General features: G+C 42.4%; 1 protein-coding gene across 1 annotated transcript in view; it reads left to right on the forward strand.

The window, feature by feature from the left end:
- The window catches only part of EXOC4 (exocyst complex component 4), a 607,587-nt gene that overhangs the window by 417,221 nt on the left and 170,639 nt on the right, over positions 1-19,727 (forward strand). The window lies entirely within an intron of this gene.

The raw sequence follows: 19,727 nt of genomic DNA on the forward strand, positions 1-19,727 counted from the left end.
ATAATGAATCTGATTAGGCTGAAATGGTACATGGCTGAACATAGGCTGGCTTGGTTTGTACTATGGTTCACACACATACGTTGTGTTTACCTTGCCTGGCATTTGTCTCTAGGACCCCTTCATTGTGTTCCTAACCACACAAAACAGCCGTGACTCAGTAGTGCCCAGCAAGAGAGCACACATGGCTACATTTACAGCCAGATCCTGTGAGGTGCTGAGCACCTCCTGTGCAGTGTTGGGTACCTGAACTCAGTGTGAGTGGGAGTTGCAGGTGCTCAGCCACTGGCAGGATGAGGAAAGTGTAAGAGGAGCCCAGTTCTTTCCATTTGTGCTTCCTGCTCTTCTGTTGCCATGATATCTTAGGTGGTGGTGGTGGTATTTTATTAATAATGATCATTTGTTTTGATGAATGGTTTTGGGGGGGGGTTTACACCCCTCTCCTCTTCATGTGCCCTGTGCTTCTCATAGGAAAAGAAAAGTGACTTCAGGCAGTAAAGAATTTTGGCCACTACTCACTTGGGCAAGATTTTATCTGGTCAAATTGCCCATTAAAACCCAGGTTGGTAGTGACTGAAATTTGTCACTTCCCACATCCTTTGCAAAATTAGTTGGTGATCTCCAGTCTGGTTCCTTGTGGTCAGTTGTCCACGTCACAGAAAAATCACCCCTATTCTTGACACTAGTTGTGATCCCTTTAGCAGCAGACACCAAGAACTTAATTTGCAATGCGCACTGAACTACCCTTTACCCCTTGGATGAAGTCGCTCTGGGTCAAGACGGAGGCATATTCGCACTGGCGAGGCTCACGTCTCTGATACATACTGTACTTTTTTGTGGCAATAAAGAAACTCCGTTCTCCAGAGCCGTCAAAACGACACCTTTCTTCTGAATTCACTTTGCGGAGTAACAGACAGTCATTACGATTGCCTGATAAATGACAATAAACCTCCAAAGGAAAGTATACTGGCTTCATAAAAGCTTATTTAACTTCCCTAATTTTGGCATGGCTCTAAGCTTATCTCTTCTGTTCTCTGTAGATGGATAGAATAGGCAGAGATAGGCATGCTGCAGAATATAGATGCTTCTTAATCAGGAAGGAATGGAATAATTTAGGAAAGATGGTACTGCAGTTAATGACCATGTTTTCTCCTCAAACCAAGACTTTAAAAGCATAATCCTCATTAAAGAGCTGTAAGTTGCCTGCTTAGAGTGGCTTAGCACACTAATGCTTACTTCCTTTTAGTGCATTTTAGTGCAATGACCCCTCTGTTTTCTGCAACTATGAGGCTGCGATTTGCTGCCTCTGGGCATTATTATTCATAATGAGAGGACAGAGTTTCTAGATCCCTTTCAACCTACCAGTTGTTATCCTTGGTGATGAGGAGAGCCTAAGAGGCGCCCAAGTCACTCCAGCATTGTCTCCATTGCTCTGACTCTTTCATCGCTGAGCAAAAGGTCCTGCCTGCTGGTCTGCACAGCCAGGCACTTCTGAGTTCCGTTCCTGACTTTGTCACTGTCTCGCTGTGACCATGGACAAGTCACTGAGGACCGCACTTTTAGACATGCTGTTGCACCTGTGTATCCCATTGACTTTACTGAGCAGCTGGATGTTCAGCACTTCTGAAAATCAGATCCAATGACTTCTGTGCACCTTGGTTTCCCTATCTTTAAAAGGAGTGTCGTCATGTTTCCTTCCCAAACTAATAGGCTCGATCCCCCAGCCACAGAATTTCATCAGTCACAAACTTGACCCCCCCCACACACACACACACACACAAACAGCTTCCCAATAAATCAAGATTAATCAGATCCAGATTTGCATTGTGTACATTGAAACAATCTGGGTATTCCTTCCACATCACTTAGAGTTGCTTTTTTAATCGGAGTTCCTTGTAAAAGGGTTCTGTTAGGTTTATAATTCTTCTTTTTCCCTGCCCGTTCTGTGCATTTCCTTGCTTATCAGTGGAACATTTCCTGAGTCACCCATTGTACACTTTATGAAGCTTGTGTCCCCTGCATGGAGACACGGTGCAATAGTTAATCTCAGTCACGCAAGTCAAATATGGCCATTCTCCTTCCCTCCGCCCCCCCATACACTTGAGGAAACTACACTTTTGCAGGTATGGGAGGTGGGATTATAGCCCTGTGCAAAGGCAGAAAGATGGCCCATTGATCAGAGCACTAGCTGGGAAATTGGGAGACACTGATCTGCCACAGACTTGTTGTGTGACCAGAGGCAGGGCCTTAATCTGTCTGTGCCTTAGTTCCACATCTGTAAAATGGGGATAATAATACCTCAGGTTTGTTGGGAGGATAACTACCTTAAAATGTAATTATCTAGGTGCCATTGGATGGATGGTTGCATAGATTGGTCTCTGAGGCATCCACTGATGGAGTCTTAGGTTATTTTCATTTGTATCAGCCCTTTTATTTACCCTGGTGAGTTTTCGGACTAAAAACGCTTGATGTAATTGATTGGCTGCACCCTGGTTATGCGCACTAGAGGCTAATAAATCAGTTGGATGATAATGAAAGATCGTGCCATCTGTCTGCTTATTTAATGGAGTGTCAGCAACATACCAAATAGGAAGTAATTGGATTGACAGACATAAAGCCAGTTATTAGTCTGTTATCATCTGATTGGAAAAAGCATTCAGCGGAGCACAGAACTGTAGCAAAGTTAATCTGATAATGTCTGTTGTTGCAGGCGTGAAGTCTGCCACGCCAGATTCATAGGCTTTGAAACCCCCAGCCAAATGGAGTTCTTTCTGCATCTCCATCGTCTTTAAATTCATCTTTGCATTCTTATTACAAATCATTATAATGCAATCTAATAAAACACAGTTTGCATAAAGATGGTGCCCATTTATAAAGCTGTCACCACAGCCACTCTATTAATAGAGCCATTTTAAAGATTTATAGTCAGCATGTGCTATCTTTTACAGGAGTCCATACTGAGGAGTTGTAGGATTTCAACATGCAAGAATGTGCCACCAGATTAGATTTAAAAATAATACTAAAAATAATTAATTTTTAAAAGCTACTCTGTTCAGAAAGTAGCATGAAGTATTTGATCTTTTATGCATTTTAGATATGGTCATCAACAAATCTCATTTAATAAGGCATTCAAGGGGGGAAAGGAGGATTTACCATTCAATGGGAAACAATTACATTAACGTAGAGTGAAGGTTGCTTGGTAGTATGTCGTACACTTGCAGAATGTTGAGAGCAAAACTCTGACTTCTGAAATCCAGCAAATGATCAGATAAGGTTGTCTGTGCAGCCTTAACTTTGCCCTCTTGCAGCAGTACCCCAATATGCTTTGTTAACACACACATGGCTTTACTCTGCCAACTCCACTGTCACTGAAATTTACAAGCTCTTCATCTCCTTTTACAACCCATCACTTTTGCCCATAGGATTCCATTCCATCTGACTCTATTAAAGGAGAAAAGGGGGGAAAACAAGATTGCCCACACCACCTTTCCTCTGCCCTCTTTGAGCAATGCCTCATTATGCACATACTCACACTGGCCCTTTTGGATACCCCACTAGCTGCCAATCATCATCTTTAGGCACCTAAATACCTTTACAAATCTGGCACAAAGTGTTTTACACCCACCATTTAATTAAGCATCACAACACCTCTGTAGATCAGCTGGGGATTACTATAGATAGATTTTCAAGCTTGCTTAAATTATAAGCTCTTTGAAGTAGAGACTACCTGCATTTTTTGTGTATTTTCTTTCTTTTACAGTGCCAAATAAGTATAAGTAGGGGCATAGCGAGCAGATCGAGGGACGTGATCGTCCCCCTCTATTCGACATTGGTGAGGCCTCATCTGGAGTACTGTGTCCAGTTTTGGGCCCCACACTTCAAGAAGGATGTGGATAAATTGGAGAGAGTCCAGCGAAGGGCAACAAAAATGATTAGGGGACTGGAACACATGAGTTATGAGGAGAGGCTGAGGGAGCTGGGATTGTTTAGCCTGCAGAAGAGAAGAATGAGGGGGGATTTGATAGCTGCTTTCAACTACCTGAAAGGGGGTTCCAAAGAGGATGGCTCTAGACTGTTCTCAATGGTAGCAGATGACAGAACGAGGAGTAATGGTCTCAAGTTGCAGTGGGGGAGGTTTAGATTGGATATTAGGAAAAACTTTTTCACTAAGAGGGTGGTGAAACACTGGAATGCGTTACCTAGGGAGGTGGTAGAATCTCCTTCCTTAGAGGTTTTTAAGGTCAGGCTTGACAAAGCCCTGGCTGGGATGATTTAACTGGGAATTGGTCCTGCTTTGAGCAGGGGGTTGGACTAGATGACCTTCTGGGGTCCCTTCCAACCCTGATATTCTATGATTCTATGATTCTATGAAATATATTGTTGATTAGTTGAAAAATATTCTACCCATTTTATAGGCAGGAAAACTGAGGCATTGTCCCTAGTCACATAGCAACTCAGCAGCAGAACTGTCAATAGGACTCAAGAGACCTGACCCACAGTTCCCTGCTCTGACCGTTAGACTGTGCTCACACCCATTGCATCTACCTTAAGTTCTTGTAAATAAACTTACTGCAGAGCCTCTTTCAGACATGGTTAGTACATTAATTTTTTGCTTCTGCAGTCTTGGGTTTAAATTGTACCTGGAGCAGCAGTAGGTAATTTAGTTCAGCCATCTCTTTGGATAATCACTAACATCACAAAACCACTGTGAAACAGAGGGCTGTTTGGCACGACAGGCAGGCTTTGCTCAAGAACTAGGGGCCAGCAAATGAAATTAATGGGCAGCAGGTTTAAAACAAATAAAAGGACGTTCTTCGCATAGCGCATAGTCAACCTGTAGAACTCCTTGCCTGAGGAGGTTGTGAAGGCTAGGACTATAACAGGTTTTAAAAGAGAACTAGATAAATTCATGGAGGTTAAGTCCATTAATGGCTATTAGCCAGGATGGGTAAGGAATGGTGTCCCTAGCCTCTGTTTGTCAGAGGGTGGAGATGGATGGCAGGAGAGAAGTCACTTGATCATTACCTGTTAGGTTTCCTCCCTCTGGGGCACCTGGCATTGGCCACTGTCGGCAGACAGGATACTGGGCTGACCTTTGGTCTGACCTAGTCTGGCCATTCTTATGTTCTTATTATGTTGAAGTGCAGGCTAGGATTGGAGTAGTTCTGAGTGTTGCAGGTCAGGGTTCGTGGTGCCTTAGCAGAGAGAGGTGGAGGCTTAGATTGGAATACGAGTTGCAGGGGGGTGTGATGCGGTGCAGCATTGATATCTAGTGCAGGGAGAAGCTTGCCCTGGGTGTGCTTGCTCTGCACCTTGCTTCAGTTCTCTGGATCCTCAAAGTGCATAAAAACAAAATGTCTTTCAATAGCAACTCCATGATCATAAAAAACATACAGATAATCAAAGTGAGGCATTGGGTTAAAGGCTGAATGTATTGCTCTGAGTGTTCATATTATCTTGCCCTGCATTATAGCTCTCTGCTCGCCCCATTCACCAAGCATTGTACTTGCTGAAACAAAACCAGAGAAGCAGAGTGCTGGGCATTTTTCAGAAAACTCTTTTTACCTTGACGCGAGTAATAATACTAATTATACTCTGCTTTTCTACAGTGCCTTCCCTCTCAGGGGCTCTCAGGACTTTACAAACATCACTTAAGGCTCACAACAGCACTGCAAAGGAAGTAAATATGAATGCCATTTTACTGAAGGGGAAACTGAAGCTCAGCTAGAAGAAGTGACTCCTTCCAGATCTCCCAGGGAGTTGTTGGTAGCTGTAGGGTTTGATTAGCAAGTCTCCTGGTACCCAGCCATATGTGCTAGCTAATATTCCAGGGAACCTTTCACCTGCTTATTAAAGAGACCAGAAGGAGGAACAATGCATACAGGGAATCAGGGTACATTTCTGGGAGTAAATGTTATGTGCCCAGAATCCAGCACAATTTGTTGTATGGGGGGGGTTATAATATAAATGGCACCAGTTACAGAAGCCACCATATAAAAATCTTTTACATTGATGTAGCACTTTCATTCCAAAAGCTCCCAGACTGCACTGCATATTAAATATGAAGTATATACTGTGTACCACAATGTAGTCAGCACTGGGTGGAGATTAATAAATAGACAGCATACTACACAGTGGTGGGAAAAGAAGAAATGTCCAAGAGCAAGACCCCATTCTTATAGAAAGTGGCACAGTGTAGTCAAAGTCCACAAGGCTCAGAGAGGACCTGAGCTATTAAGGCTTTTAAGGCCTAATCTGAAAGATACCAAACCACCCCCTTTCTCCCGGCCAGTAAACTGCATGGAACTCAATTTATGTAACTTGGAAGGATGAAGTGCTTAGAAGGATGAATCAAAGGGAACATTTATATGGGGGGAGCGGCGTGGTACATTGGCTTCATGTCTCATACTGTGCTAAATGTAGCAGAGTCAGAATTTTCTCTTCACACTGAAGTGCTATAAGGGAAAAGGCCTGTGTGTGTGTAGATTTATCTGATGAGATGTACTAAGTGATGAATAAATAAGTGCCTCAAAAGGCCCAGTTCCCTTCACTATTTTTATGAATCATAGACTTTAAGGTCAGAAGGGACCATTATGATAGTCTAGTCTGACCTCCTGCACAACAGATCTGACCTCCTGCACAACAGAATCTCACCCACCCCCCCCCACTCCTGTAACAAACCTCTAATCTATGTCTGAGCTATTGAAGTCCTCAAATCGTGGTTTAAAGACTTGGAGGTGCAGAGAATCCTCCAGCAAGTGACCTGTGCCCCACACTGCAGAGAAAGGCGAAAAATCCCCAGGGCCTCCGCCAATCTGCCCTGGAGGAAAATTCCTTCCTGACCCCAAATATGGTGACCAGCTAAACCCTGAGCACGTGGGCAAGACTCACCAGCCAGACACCCAGGAAAGAATTCTCTGTAGTAACTCAGATCCCACCCCATCTAACGTCTCATCACAGGCCATTGTTCGTATCTACCGCTAATAGTTAAAGATCATTTAATTGCCAAAATTATGCTATCCCATGATACCATACCTTCCATAAACTTATCAGGCTTAGTCTTGAAGCCAGATAGGTCTTTTGCCCCCACTGCTTCCCTTGGAAGGCTGATCCAGAACTTCACTCCTCTGATGGTTAGAAACCTTTGTCTAATTTCAAGTCTAAACTTCCTGATGGCCAGTTTATATCCATTTGTTCTTGTGTACTGAGCTTAAATAATTCTTCTCCCTCCTTGGTATTTATCCCTCTGATATATTTATAGAGCGCAATCATATTTCCCCTCAGCCTTCTTTTGGTTAGGCTAAACAAGCCAAGCTCTTTGAGTCTCCTTTCATAAGACAGGTTTTCCATTCCTCAGATCATCCTGGTAGCCCTTCTCTGTACCTGTTCCAGTTTGAATTCATCCTTCTTAAACATGGGAGACCAGAACTGCACACAGTATTCCAGGTGAGGTCTCACCAGTGCCTTGTATAACGGTACTAACACCTCCTTATCTCTACTGGAAATACCTCGCCTGGTGCATCCCAAGACCGCATTAGCTTTTTTCACAGCCATATCACATTGGCGGCTCGTAGTCATCCTGTGATCATCCAATACTGCGAGGTCCTTCTCCTCCTCTGTTACTTCCAAGTGATGCGTCCCCAGTTTATAACTAAAATTCTTGTTATTAATCCCTAAATGCATGATCTTGCACTTCTCACTATTAAATTTCATCCTATTACTATTACTCCAGTTTACAAGGTCGTCCAGATCTTCCTGTATGATATCCCGGTCCTTCTCTGTATTGGCAATACCTCCCAGCTTTGTGTCATCCACAAACTTTATTAGCACACTCCCACTTTTTATGCTGAGGTCAGTAATAAAAAGATTAAATAAGATTGGTCCCAAAACCGATCCCTGAGCAACTCCACTGGTAACCTCCTTCCAGCCTGACGGTTCACCTTTCATTGTGACCCATTGTAGTCTCCCCTTTAACCACCTTTCAATTTTCATATTGATCCCCATCTTTTCAAATGTAGCTAATAATTCCCCATGTGGACCATATCAAATGCCTTACTGAAATCGAGGTAAATTAGATCCACTGCGTTTCCTTTGTCTAAAAAATCTGTTACCTTCTCAAAGAAGGAGATCAGGTTGGTTTGACACGATCTACCTTTTGTAAAACCATGTTGTATTTTGTCCTAATTACCATTGACCTCAATGTCCTTAACTACTTTCTCCTTCAAAATTTTTTCCCAAACCTTGCATACTACAGATGTTAAACTAACAGACCTGTAGTTACCCAGATCACTTTTTTTTCCTTTCTTAAAAATAGGAACTGTGTTAGCAATTCTCCAGACATATGGTACAACCCCTGAGTTTATAGATTCATTAACATTTTTTGCTAATGGGCTTGCAATTTCATATACCAATTCCTTTAATATTCTTGGATGAAGATTATCTGGGCCCCCTGGTTTAGTCCCATTAAGCTGTTCAAGTTTGGCTTCTACCTTGGATGTCGTAATATCTACCTCCATATCCTCCTTCCCATTTGTCATCCTACCATTATCCCTAAGCCCCTCATTAGCCTTATTAAACACTGAGGCAAAGTATTTGTTTAGATACTGGGCCATGCCTAGATTATCCTTAACCTCCACTCCATCCTCAGTGTTTAGTGGTCCCACTTCTTCTTTCTTTGTTTTTTTTTTCTTATTTATATGGCTATAGAACCTTTTACTATTGGTTTTAATTCCTTTTGCAAGGTCCAACTCTACTTGACTTTTAGCCTTTCTCACTTTATGCCTACATATTCTGACCTCAATAAGGTAGCTTTCCTTGCTGATCCCTCCCATATTCCACTCCTTGTAGGCTTTCTGCTTTTTCTTAATCACCTGTCTGAGATGCTTGCTCATCCAGCTTGGTCTACAACTCCTGCCTATGAATTTGTTCCCCTTTCTTGGGATACAGGCTTCTGATAGTTTCTGCAACTTTGACTTGAAGTAATTCCAGGCCTCCTCCACCTTTAGATCCACAAATTCTTCAGTCCAATCCACTTCCCTAACTAATTACCTTAATCTTTTAAAGTTAGCTCTTTTGTAATCAAAAACCCTAGCAGGAGTTCAGAAAAGAATGAAGATGCTGAATGCTGGGTTAACTTTGTTTGTGGAGAATTGAGAAGTCCCCTCCTTTCCCAGTTCTGTTACTAACGCTTTGCCTTCCGATGCAAATTTCTTAAAATATGCTCTGCTGGGATGATTTTAAACTTGATGCTGGGAGCCATGTCACAATTCACTGGTGTCCCTGGTTTGTTTTTGCCAGTAAAGAAGTACGTTGTATGTTGGTCATCATGAATAATCAAAAAGCCCAGTACCGGTGAATTAGAGCAATATCATCAGTCATTTCTGAATAGTCACCCAGAGAGGCATCACAGTGGCTGTGTGACACAGAAAGAGAGGAAAAAGGAGTGCCAGCATCAGCAAGTTGTTAAGTTGCCCAGCTGGCAGTGAATCCTACGTGGTGGAGAGTAAATGTAAAGCAGGCTACACAACCCAGCCCTAGTGGTGAAATCATCGTGAATTGCTTTGGTAGAGCTTGGAAATACAGCCATTTCTCATTTTGGGTGCGTCTGCACTACTGAATTAACTGAAGTGATCCAACCCTCAGTTACTTCCCTCATGTTAGCCGGTCATGAAGGGAGAGCGGCAACACTGCAAAATAGCAGCTGCGTTATGCGGAGGTGGTTGCAATGTCCTGCAATCACATTGGCCCTGTGCTCATGTGGCACTAAGACTTCTGCGGACACATCCCATGGGTTATAGTTGCCACAGTTAACTGTGCCACTCTGTGAATGCTCTCATCGTGTGAGAGAATTTGTCTGCCCTTCTGGGGTCAGGGGCAGAAATTGTACGAACCAGGCGAATCACAACTTTTAACCAGTTCTGGGTAACTGTACTCTTTGCCAGCGTGGAAAGGCATGGATCCAGCTCAGAATGGTGACACAAGGGCAAGTCTCATTTTGGGGAAAGGAGGAAGAAGTGGGGCACAAGACGCAGCTGTGTATGATTTGGCGATGGCTTGGTGCCGTGAGAAAGATACAGCATACTTCCTTAAAGGGTCTGTGCAAGCTCTCCTTAAGGAGTGGAGACAGTGGGTGCGGGTTCTGATAGCAGATAAATTCCCTTATATTGAGTGGTGGCAGTGGTCTAGGTCCACAAGCACAACATGGTGGGACTACATTGTCACGTAGACCTTTACTGACCAGGAATGAGCCCAGAATTTACATAGGAGGATGGCTTTGTTCCTGGAGCTGTGTGAGGAGCTCACCTCGTCCTGCAAGGACACAGGGATGAGAGACATTGTACCAGTCCAGAAATGAATTGCTATTACGCAGTAGAAGCTGGCTATCCTGGTTTATTACAGATTTATGGCTAAACAGTTTGGTGTTGGCAAGTCAACTGTTAGTTCTGGGGTAGTGGATGTTTACCAGGCAATTATTGCTTTGATTCTTCCACCAGGTATAGGGAGAAGTAACATGGTAATAGTATCTAGCGATAGAAATGGAATAAAGTTAGACTTTGGATGCTATAAACTTCACAGGACCATATTCCACTCTCAGGTACACCAGTGGAAATAGGGAAGAACTCCTGTGAAACCAGTAGCTTTACATGGTTGTAACTGGGATCAGAATCTGGCACAGATGACCCTGGAGTTTCTCCCAAATTTCCATTGCTAGTATCTGAATAATAGAAATCAGAGACAGAAAAGAAGTGTCTGTTAGGTCATTTAAATCCATTCCTCTGCCAGCATTCTCCATGATATATTTTCCAGTGCTTTGCCCCGACGGTGACATTTATATCCTTTTCACAGCTTTCCTTACACAATAATGGTTTTCAGTTCTTCTGTCTTGCTGCTTTTGAAACAAAGCTGACTTCCTTATGGAGGGTCTTGCTGCTTCAGTTTACCACCTTAGGAAGAATCACCTCTGAATATCAGTTAAGTTCTGGCAGCTGCCAAACAACTCGGAGATATGCAGCAGCTTCCTGAAGCTTGCTGGTGCCCTCACAAGATATTAGAGGATAGATAATGTGTGATCTGAGTGGTAGTCAAATAACCTTTCCCAAAACTTTTTATCAGGCAGGATCTTGCTAATGTTTGCAATACGTTAATTGTACTGTGCAGGCTTTGTTGTGGAAATCATTACTTCTGTAATGAGATCCACCTCCAACATGATTAAAATAAAAAGAGAGGGAGAGAGGCTTTGGAGCAATGAATCTGAACTCAACTGAATCAGAGCAGAAAGATATTTTCACTAATGCCTAAGCTTGTTAATGAAGATTTCCTGTGTTAGGAGACTGCTGAGATCCAGACCAGGTGGACCAAAAACTAATGTCTACCATAGCATAGCCCTCCTTTTTAGTGGGGTCTTTCGTCTCTTGGATGCACATGCCTACTTCCTATTAAAGTAAATGGGACTGGCTTGATTGCATAGAGATGAGAATTAGGCCCTCTGGGTTAAAACTGGAAATGGACTTTGTTGTAATGCAGTACTACTGTTAAAATGAGCTAGCCAAGTAATGAGGGGAATAGATGCCTTTGCTACATCATTTCCCCCTCTCCTATGTATCTACAATGTCTAATTCAGGGCTCAATGGGAAAGACTCTCATTGACTTCAGTGGGAGTTGGATGACGTCCTTATGAGCGGAGACCTTTTTCTGTGTCAGTAAAGTGAAGCTCATGCCTGTGGCTCTGTAGAAATAACTGGGAGAAGCCAGCTAAACCTGCGTAGCGTTACGGTTTACAGGTATGCTATGGTTTTGAGAGTATAACCCATGCTTACATAGTGTGACTTCTGTACCCCTCTAGTGACTAGTCCACATATAGACACTTATGAATCGGCTACAGCCTTTGAATTATGGAACATGGGGTCTTTAACTTAGGCAGTAAATGCTCATACTTTTTACATCCAGAGTTCCTGGGTCCAAGGAGCCCTGGCTAATCATCCTATGCTCTAACCACTGACAATACTCCCCACTTTGATTCAATATAAGAAACAGTATTCTATCGTAGAGGCATTTCAGCTAATCTAGAAATTTGTGATCTGCAGGAATTAGCTAGTTACTAAACAATAGCTGATTCAGCACAAATTAATTGTAAAATACACCTTTTATTCTCTGTACTCATGTGGCCTCCATCACCATAATATCTCAGTACCTCACAAACATTAACAAATGTATCCTCACAGTACCCCTGTGCAGATAGGAAGTCTTATTACCCCCATTTTATAGATGGGAAATGGGGGCAGAGAGAGAGAAAACTTGCCCAAGAGTCACACAGGGAGTCTGTGATAGAACAAGTAATGGAATCCAAACCGCCTGGATCCTAGTGCCTTAGTCACAAGACCATCATCCTTCCTCCCTTATACTGCTATAGGGACAAATCCTGAAGTCTTTACTCATCCAAAAAGCTTGTTGAAGCCAGTGACTGTTTTTCCTGAGTAGGGACTTCTGATTTGATAGATTTTCAGGCTGGAAGGGACCATTACGGTAATCTATTGCCTAAAATACCCTACAGAATTCGGCCCCATCATGTTTCACTGAACATAAGTTCAATTCCAACTGGTACTGCAATGTATTACAGGAGCAAATGCTGTATATAAGCCTCTCCCATACTTCTCTATCAGGTGTATTTTAGTCTTGACTGGCAAACTCTGTTTTCCCAGCACTGAGCAGAGATTAGCCACCCAGCCAAAATGTGCACTGCTTTTGTGATATGGGCAGAAGCTGGTGACCTCAGCCAGGATTTGAAGACAGGTCTCTGCACTCTCTACTACTTTAGACCACAGAAGAGTTAACTTACATTAAATTGACACCTAGTTACTTGGATAACAGATGCCTAAGATTTAGTGGTCTCCCCTTAAAGCTTGCCAGTTTTCTTAAATAACTGTTACCTCAACATTTTGCCACATTGCCTGGGTACATCCTATAGTTAGTCCAGGGAATCCTTCAAATACTGACGTCAACTTAAGTATTTATCTCAGAGGAAGCTGACAAGCTTTAAATACAACCACCATGGACAGATCTCCAGCAAGGAGTTGTGCCTACACCTTCCGTTAGCTTGTGCTCTGTCATCTAGATGAGAGCTTGGGCTTCCATTTCCTATGTACTATTCCCTTCACACAGTCTTTTCATGTAGACAGCTGGTTTATCTTTGATATGGTTAAGGTATTTATCATTAGCACCTTCCTCAGAGATATATCAATTCAATGGTAACTGCTAATACTGTAATCAAAATAATGCCCAATGGTCTAGTTTTTCTGTGGAAATACTGTGCATTCCATCATTTTAGTATCTACTCAATTGATGGGTCTTCAATGGCAAATGATCTCTGGTGTACCCACAATGGTGGATGTTTTATATTTATTGTATTTATTATACAACGTACATATGTAATGGTCAGAACCACTTGACACTTCAAGAGCCTTAATGGGATTTCACTTCAAGAGCAAAGAAAGGAATAGGAGGATGAAATGGAATGAGGATTGTGTTGAGAATTGTGTTCTATTCCAACCAGATTGTTTTGTCAACCAATTTAGTACATGAAATAGCTATTTAGGGGGATGGAAAAAAGCAAGCCAATGATTTCATTGTAAGCAGAGTGTATTATAAGCAGCTCCGTAGTACCAGTTTCATGGGATGTTGTTTAATCACTTCTCTCCCCATGCCATACTGTCATAGCTGCAGTCAATAGGGACATTTGATCTGAGTCCCCCTAGTTATAAAGGAGAGAGGATGTCTGGCAGGATGTTCTCTGTGTAGGTTCTATAATGTATTAAGTATCTGAAGGGTGTGATCACCCAGGAGGAAGAAAAAATTGTGTAAGGTGGCACAGGGGCATAACAGGATGAAATGAAGAGAAGGAAATTTAGGCTTAATATCACAGAAAACTTCCCAATAGTGAGATCTATCAAGCTTTGGAATATTTTATCAAGGGAAGTGCTGAAAACACCCACCACTTGGGATATTAAAATGTAGACAAGACAAAGTATTCAACAGTGTAACGAAGGGAACAATTCTGCACCAGCAGGGGGATTGACTGAATAACCCAGTTTGTTTTAATCATCTCTTATTTCAGTTTTTAGGGTTAAACTTCAAAATTTTATTTTGTTATTAGATAAATACGTACACAGGGCGACAGGGAAGCAGTTTAAGTGTCAACCTGTGAAGTAGAAATGAAAGTACAGAAAATCAGGGATGCAAAAATTCTACCGGCTCACCTAGTCTATCCACTATGCTGTTGTAAGATTGGTCCCTAGGGAATGTTTTCCAATGCATTGTACAGTCTTGTTCTGAATAGTATGATGCTTCCACCACTTCCTGGGGGTGCCTATTTCACAGCCTCGTACACTTCACAGTTTATTAATTCCTCCTCCTAATCAATCTAAAATTACCTTAAAGGCTGGAAAATGATTTTGGGAAAGCCATTCACAATGAAAAGCTTTTTAAACACCCCTCTTCTGCTGTGTTGCATACAGTGAATTGAACAGATTTGTGTATGTACTGTCAATTGTTCTATTTGTCTACCCTTAGATTGTGATCTTCTCCTAGCTGATGCTGTCCCTTCTTGAATGTATGAAAAGCACCTACCACATCATGGGAACTACCATACATTATTATTAATTATAATAATACAAAATAGTCTACAGTGAAATAAACATTAAATGATTCTGGAGTAGTTGAGTGGGGATTAGCTAGTATATAATAGGCAGGTTTTTCAAAAGCACCTAAGTAACTTAGGAGTACAAATCCTATTGACTTTCAATGGGACTTGTGCTCCTAAGTGATTTAGGTGCTTTTGAAAATCCAACCCAGTTGTTTGTTTTGGGGGCACTTTCGGATAATAGCTTCATTAGTTAAATCAGGGTAGGCTTAACTGAAGTTGCTGGTGTTACTGGAATTCAGTGAGGCATTTTCTATATTTTTAATTACATTTCTTTTTATTAGAGGTTTAATAACAAAAGGAATAAACACCTAAGCATGAGAAGAATGATATAAGTTTCTGAATCAATCTTTTTTTTAAAACACATACAGCATAGGTAAGGCAGCCATCAAAGTTGGGAGTTAGAATGACTTAAATATTCTGAAATGATGTGCTTTTTTAAAAAATCCAAACGACTGTCATTTGCAAAAAGGCACTTCATTTTACCTAAAGTGCTTTTCTGTCTACAGGGAACACTTAATTGTAGTCACAAATCACCTCAAATGCTTTCATAGAGAGATAAAACAAGTTAAATTTGTATATTACTCTGCAAGTGCAGGTTGTGAATTGGATATGAGATGCAGATTTCTATTTTTCCTCATCTTTTCAGGATCTCCATCCCATGCAGACATTTCACAAAAATGTATATCTGATCAGTTGAATCCCACTTAGCTTCATTAGGATTTTGGACAATTAACCTGGAGTATATGCAGTGACCATGGTCCAGCATCTGATGGTGTGCTTGGTTTGCATTTTTATTTGGAGAAAGCTTTGGAGCATTTTACAGAAGAAGGAATGCAGTTATGTTAAGTAAGTGTAATTACCAAGTGTTAGGGGAATGTTCTTGATGCGCCATATGACTTATTCTCACCCATCAAGAGAATGCACCCCACAGTGCGTTAACCTTTATGTGTTTTTCTTCAATTTTCATGTGCCAGTGAGAGATGGTTTTAAATGAGGCTGTTGATAGTGTTTCTTGAATCCCTTGTAAATTGCATCTGAAGGGTTCTTTTTCTAGTAAAACAATCTAAGCAGACCATTTGAATCAAACCTCTTCCTCTGAGGCTTCATCCCTTCTTTATGGTCCTGTTTGGCAGCAAAGTGTATCTAAAATCTCACTCTTCGGAGAATAAAACGAAAATAGTAACTGTTGAAATGATGTATCATTGAGCCATTTTCACCATCATGATGATTTCTTATGGGTTTTTTTATTTGGATTTATGGAAATGCATCTGATTCCAGAGGCCCATTGGCACACAGTCATGTGTGCATCACACACTTGGCTGTGCCTCATTTGAGGGTTTTAATCCAGAGTCAAAAGTTTTCAATGATTTAATTTTTAAACCGTTTTATATTTGGTGAGTTTTTCACTCAAAATGACATTTCTTATCTTCTTCTCTGGGTGGGATGACTGAGGGGGTGAGTTGAGTGAGGAGGATTTTTGGAAGGCATTCCTGTGAAGATATTTATTTAATTATGATGGTCATTCAGTCAAATGTCTCATGTCTGTTGTAAAGATCAGAAAGTGCCTAGAATTCAGATAGATATTGTCATAAACTGAAATAAATAATAGCGTATATAGACGCCTGTCTGTCTATAAAATATTATTGGTCAGGCTGGGAGCTGAGTAGGACTTTCCCTGAAATTGCAGCTCTTGGCTGTTTCAAGCTGTTCAGGTCCAGCCATCTGAACTGAGAGTGGGAAGACTCTCTTTCCTGAGCTCTCAATGGGACATACCCCTGCTGGGCCCAGGTTTGTGGGGGAAGAAGCTGCCTAAGTCAAATGGAGAAGGGTCAGAAGGAAGAATGGCACAGGGGGGACAGGGAATGTGGGCGGAGGGGTGACTGGTGGCCAGGTTGCTGGGTAGGGTTGCCAACCCCTGCCCCGCCTCTTCCCTCAAGGCCCTGGCCCCGTCGCTCTTCTTCCCTCCTCCCCTCTCTCACTGTGTTTCCATTCTTCCCCCCTCCTCCCCTCTACCTAGGGCAGGAGGGACTAGCCTGCAGAGCCAGGGCTAGGAGCTGCAGCCGCCCAATGCAGGTAGGAGGCAGCCCCGGCTGAGTAGGAGCTGGTGGGGGTGGTGACCCGGCACCTCCCTGCCCGCAGTAACCAGACTTTGCATGTCTGGTCAGGTGCCCTTTTCGACCAGACTTTTCTGTCAGAAACTGGTCACCTGGCCACCCTATTGCTGTGAGATAGACAGATCAATTAAGGACGTGGGTGAGGAGGAACAGGGATTGGCTGGGCATGGAGACTGAGGAGAAGCGGCTGGGGAGCTGGCAGGAACAAGGAGTAGGTGGGGCAAGCAGATTGGGACTAGATATGGGTGGAGACTGGGACTGGGTCAGGGAGTCCAGAAGAATGAGACCGAGGATTTGTTGGGCAAGGAGTCTGAGATTGGGGCTGGATTAGGTAAGGAGAATGGGCCTGGGACAAGCCACGGTGTGAAAGTGACCAGACTGGGTCACAAGGACAGACTGGTGGTAGTGGAGTAGCAGGGATCACATTTGGGGGCAGTGGGCAGACAAGTCTGAACCCATTAGATCACATGCCCCTCTAGAGCCTGGAAGGGAACCCAAGGATCCTGAGTCTCATCATTCTTCTGCTGTTAGCAACCATCTGTGAAATGCACTGGAAAAGTGCCCCATCCCTCGCTAGTGCTGATCCACAGAGGATGACAACCAACTACTGCTATCAGTTGTTCCATTAACTCAAGTCTCAGAGCTTGAGGTTCCAACCTGCTGTTGAGTACACGACCTTGATTCATTCCCAGAGGGGGGCCATCCCGTTCACTGAAGGAGGGAGGAAACCTGTGAAAAAAATTGTACGTGATCATGTAATTGAAGACCATATCATAATGCATACTGGCAAGGGGGCCAAACTAATGTTGTACAAATAACCTTAATTCTGACGTTTCCTCCCTTTTGAGTGCCTGACTTAGCAACCTTAATAATGTTCTTTTAATATAGGGGGTTTTGTGTGTCATATATTTTCCATGAGATCAGTTTTTTAGTGAGATCATAAATAGTGAGGGCAGGGGAAAATCACTTATAGCATCCACCCACACTGCTTAGCTGTTCCCTTTGAGATGTATTCAGACATCCTTATTAAGTTTTTACTCAGTCTTTTCTCATGCAAAATCCCCACTTACTTTAATGGAGTCTTTTGAACCAGTGAAAATTTCAGTTTAATATCATTTAATCCTACTGTCCTTGAATATTTGCAGTGATGGTTCCTCAACCATATCCCTCAGTCATCCATTCCACTGCGTATTTGCTTTGGCTCTTAATAACTTTTCTCTAATATTTAGCTTGAACTTTCTTTCCTTAGTTTTAGACCATTGTTCTTGGAAGCTTTGCTGAGTAGTCGTTAAGTTTCACACTCCCTAAATCATCTCTACCTGTCAGCATTCACATGCACTGTGATTACTTTACAGTTCTCATCAATTAAAATATAAATCCCTTAAAGCATCGTGGACATGCTTCTGGTCCTTACTGAATGATAATGAGCCACTGTCACCCTATCTGTGCCAAGAAATCACATAATATTAGAACACATGGTTACCTAACCTGGTGTAGTTTCCTCATGTAGACAAGGTCTATGGTGGTTGAAGTGGGAGTCCTTAGGAGAGTTTTGGGATAGAAATTAATGCACAAGGCTGAGAGCCAAGAATTCTGCGTCTAATCCTGGGTCTGATACCAACTCTTCCTGTGGCCTTCAGCAAGTCATTTACACCCCAATCCTACAGACAGTTACGCACATGCTCAAATTGTAAACATGTGAGTAGTCCCTTTGACCTCCATGGCAGTATTCATCTGCTTAAAGCTTAGCATGCGCATATGCATTTGTGGAACAAGGCACTCTGCCTTGCTTTCCTTATCTGTAAAACAAGGATACAACTAGGGGCATCGGGAAGGTTAATTCTTATTTCTAAAATTACTTTCCAGATCAGAAATGCTCTGTAAGAAGCCCTGTATAAAGAAGGGTATCCGTATAAAGAGTGATATGAACATTGCAAATAGATACTGGAACAATTATAAAGGCACAGTAGGTCACAGCTTAATCGTGACAAGCATCCTCTTGAAGACATCCGTAAATGTCGGTCCACAGAAGTTGGTGACATTGGGTGTGTTATTTCAGAGATAGGCCTCTTCTGCCTCTCTCTCGCTGCATGACTCTGCAATTTCTCTGGTGGATAACTTTATTCACTTTATCAATCTGTGCAAACAAGGGAGTTGCCTTCCTTTGTGTTTCTTTCCTCGTGCTTTTTGCTGGGGGAAGTTGCACTGCAGCTCTGACAGTTGAGTGAATTTTCAAAGTTATCAGAGTGGATGGGTCCCCATGCAGATGGTGCCTCACCCCATATGTGTCGTTTTAGACTGATGAAATCAGCAGAGTGTAAGCATTAGGGAACAAATGGTTTAAATCTGATAGAAATCATGCTGCTGAAATTGACAGGGGACACTCTATCAAACCTGCTAAGAGAAGTTACCTCATCTAGAGAACTACATGTAGAAGGAGAAAATATGAGCAATTAAGAAAATCATATTGATCTGTTTGGGGGCATAGTAACTGCTAAAAAGTCACTGATAAATGCTGGAAATGTCAGAAATGCCTCTGTTCAAAAAATCCTTCCCATGCAGAGGAGGGATGGCCCAGTGGTTAAGGGACTGACTTGGGAGACTTAGGTTCAAATCCCAGCTCCACCAAAGGTTTCCTGTGTGACCTTTGGCCAATCATTTTGTCTCTCCGTGCCTCAATTTCTCCCCCCCCCACCCCCCCCCCCCGCAAAACAGAGTTAGTAGCACTTCCCTGCATCACCAGGGTGTGGTGAGCGTAAATACGTTAAAGCCTGCAAGGTGCTCAGATACTGCCGTAGTGGGAGCCATACAAGTACTATAGATTGATAAATCAGTTAATTGTGTCTTCTGTTGTTGTTGTTCTCATCACTTCAAGAAATAAAGAAAAAAATCACTTCAGTCATTTTGGATGTAAATCC

This window comes from Lepidochelys olivacea (genome assembly GCF_965140295.1).
Source record: "Lepidochelys olivacea isolate rLepOli2 genome assembly, chromosome: 1".
NCBI lineage: Eukaryota > Metazoa > Chordata > Testudines > Cheloniidae > Lepidochelys > Lepidochelys olivacea.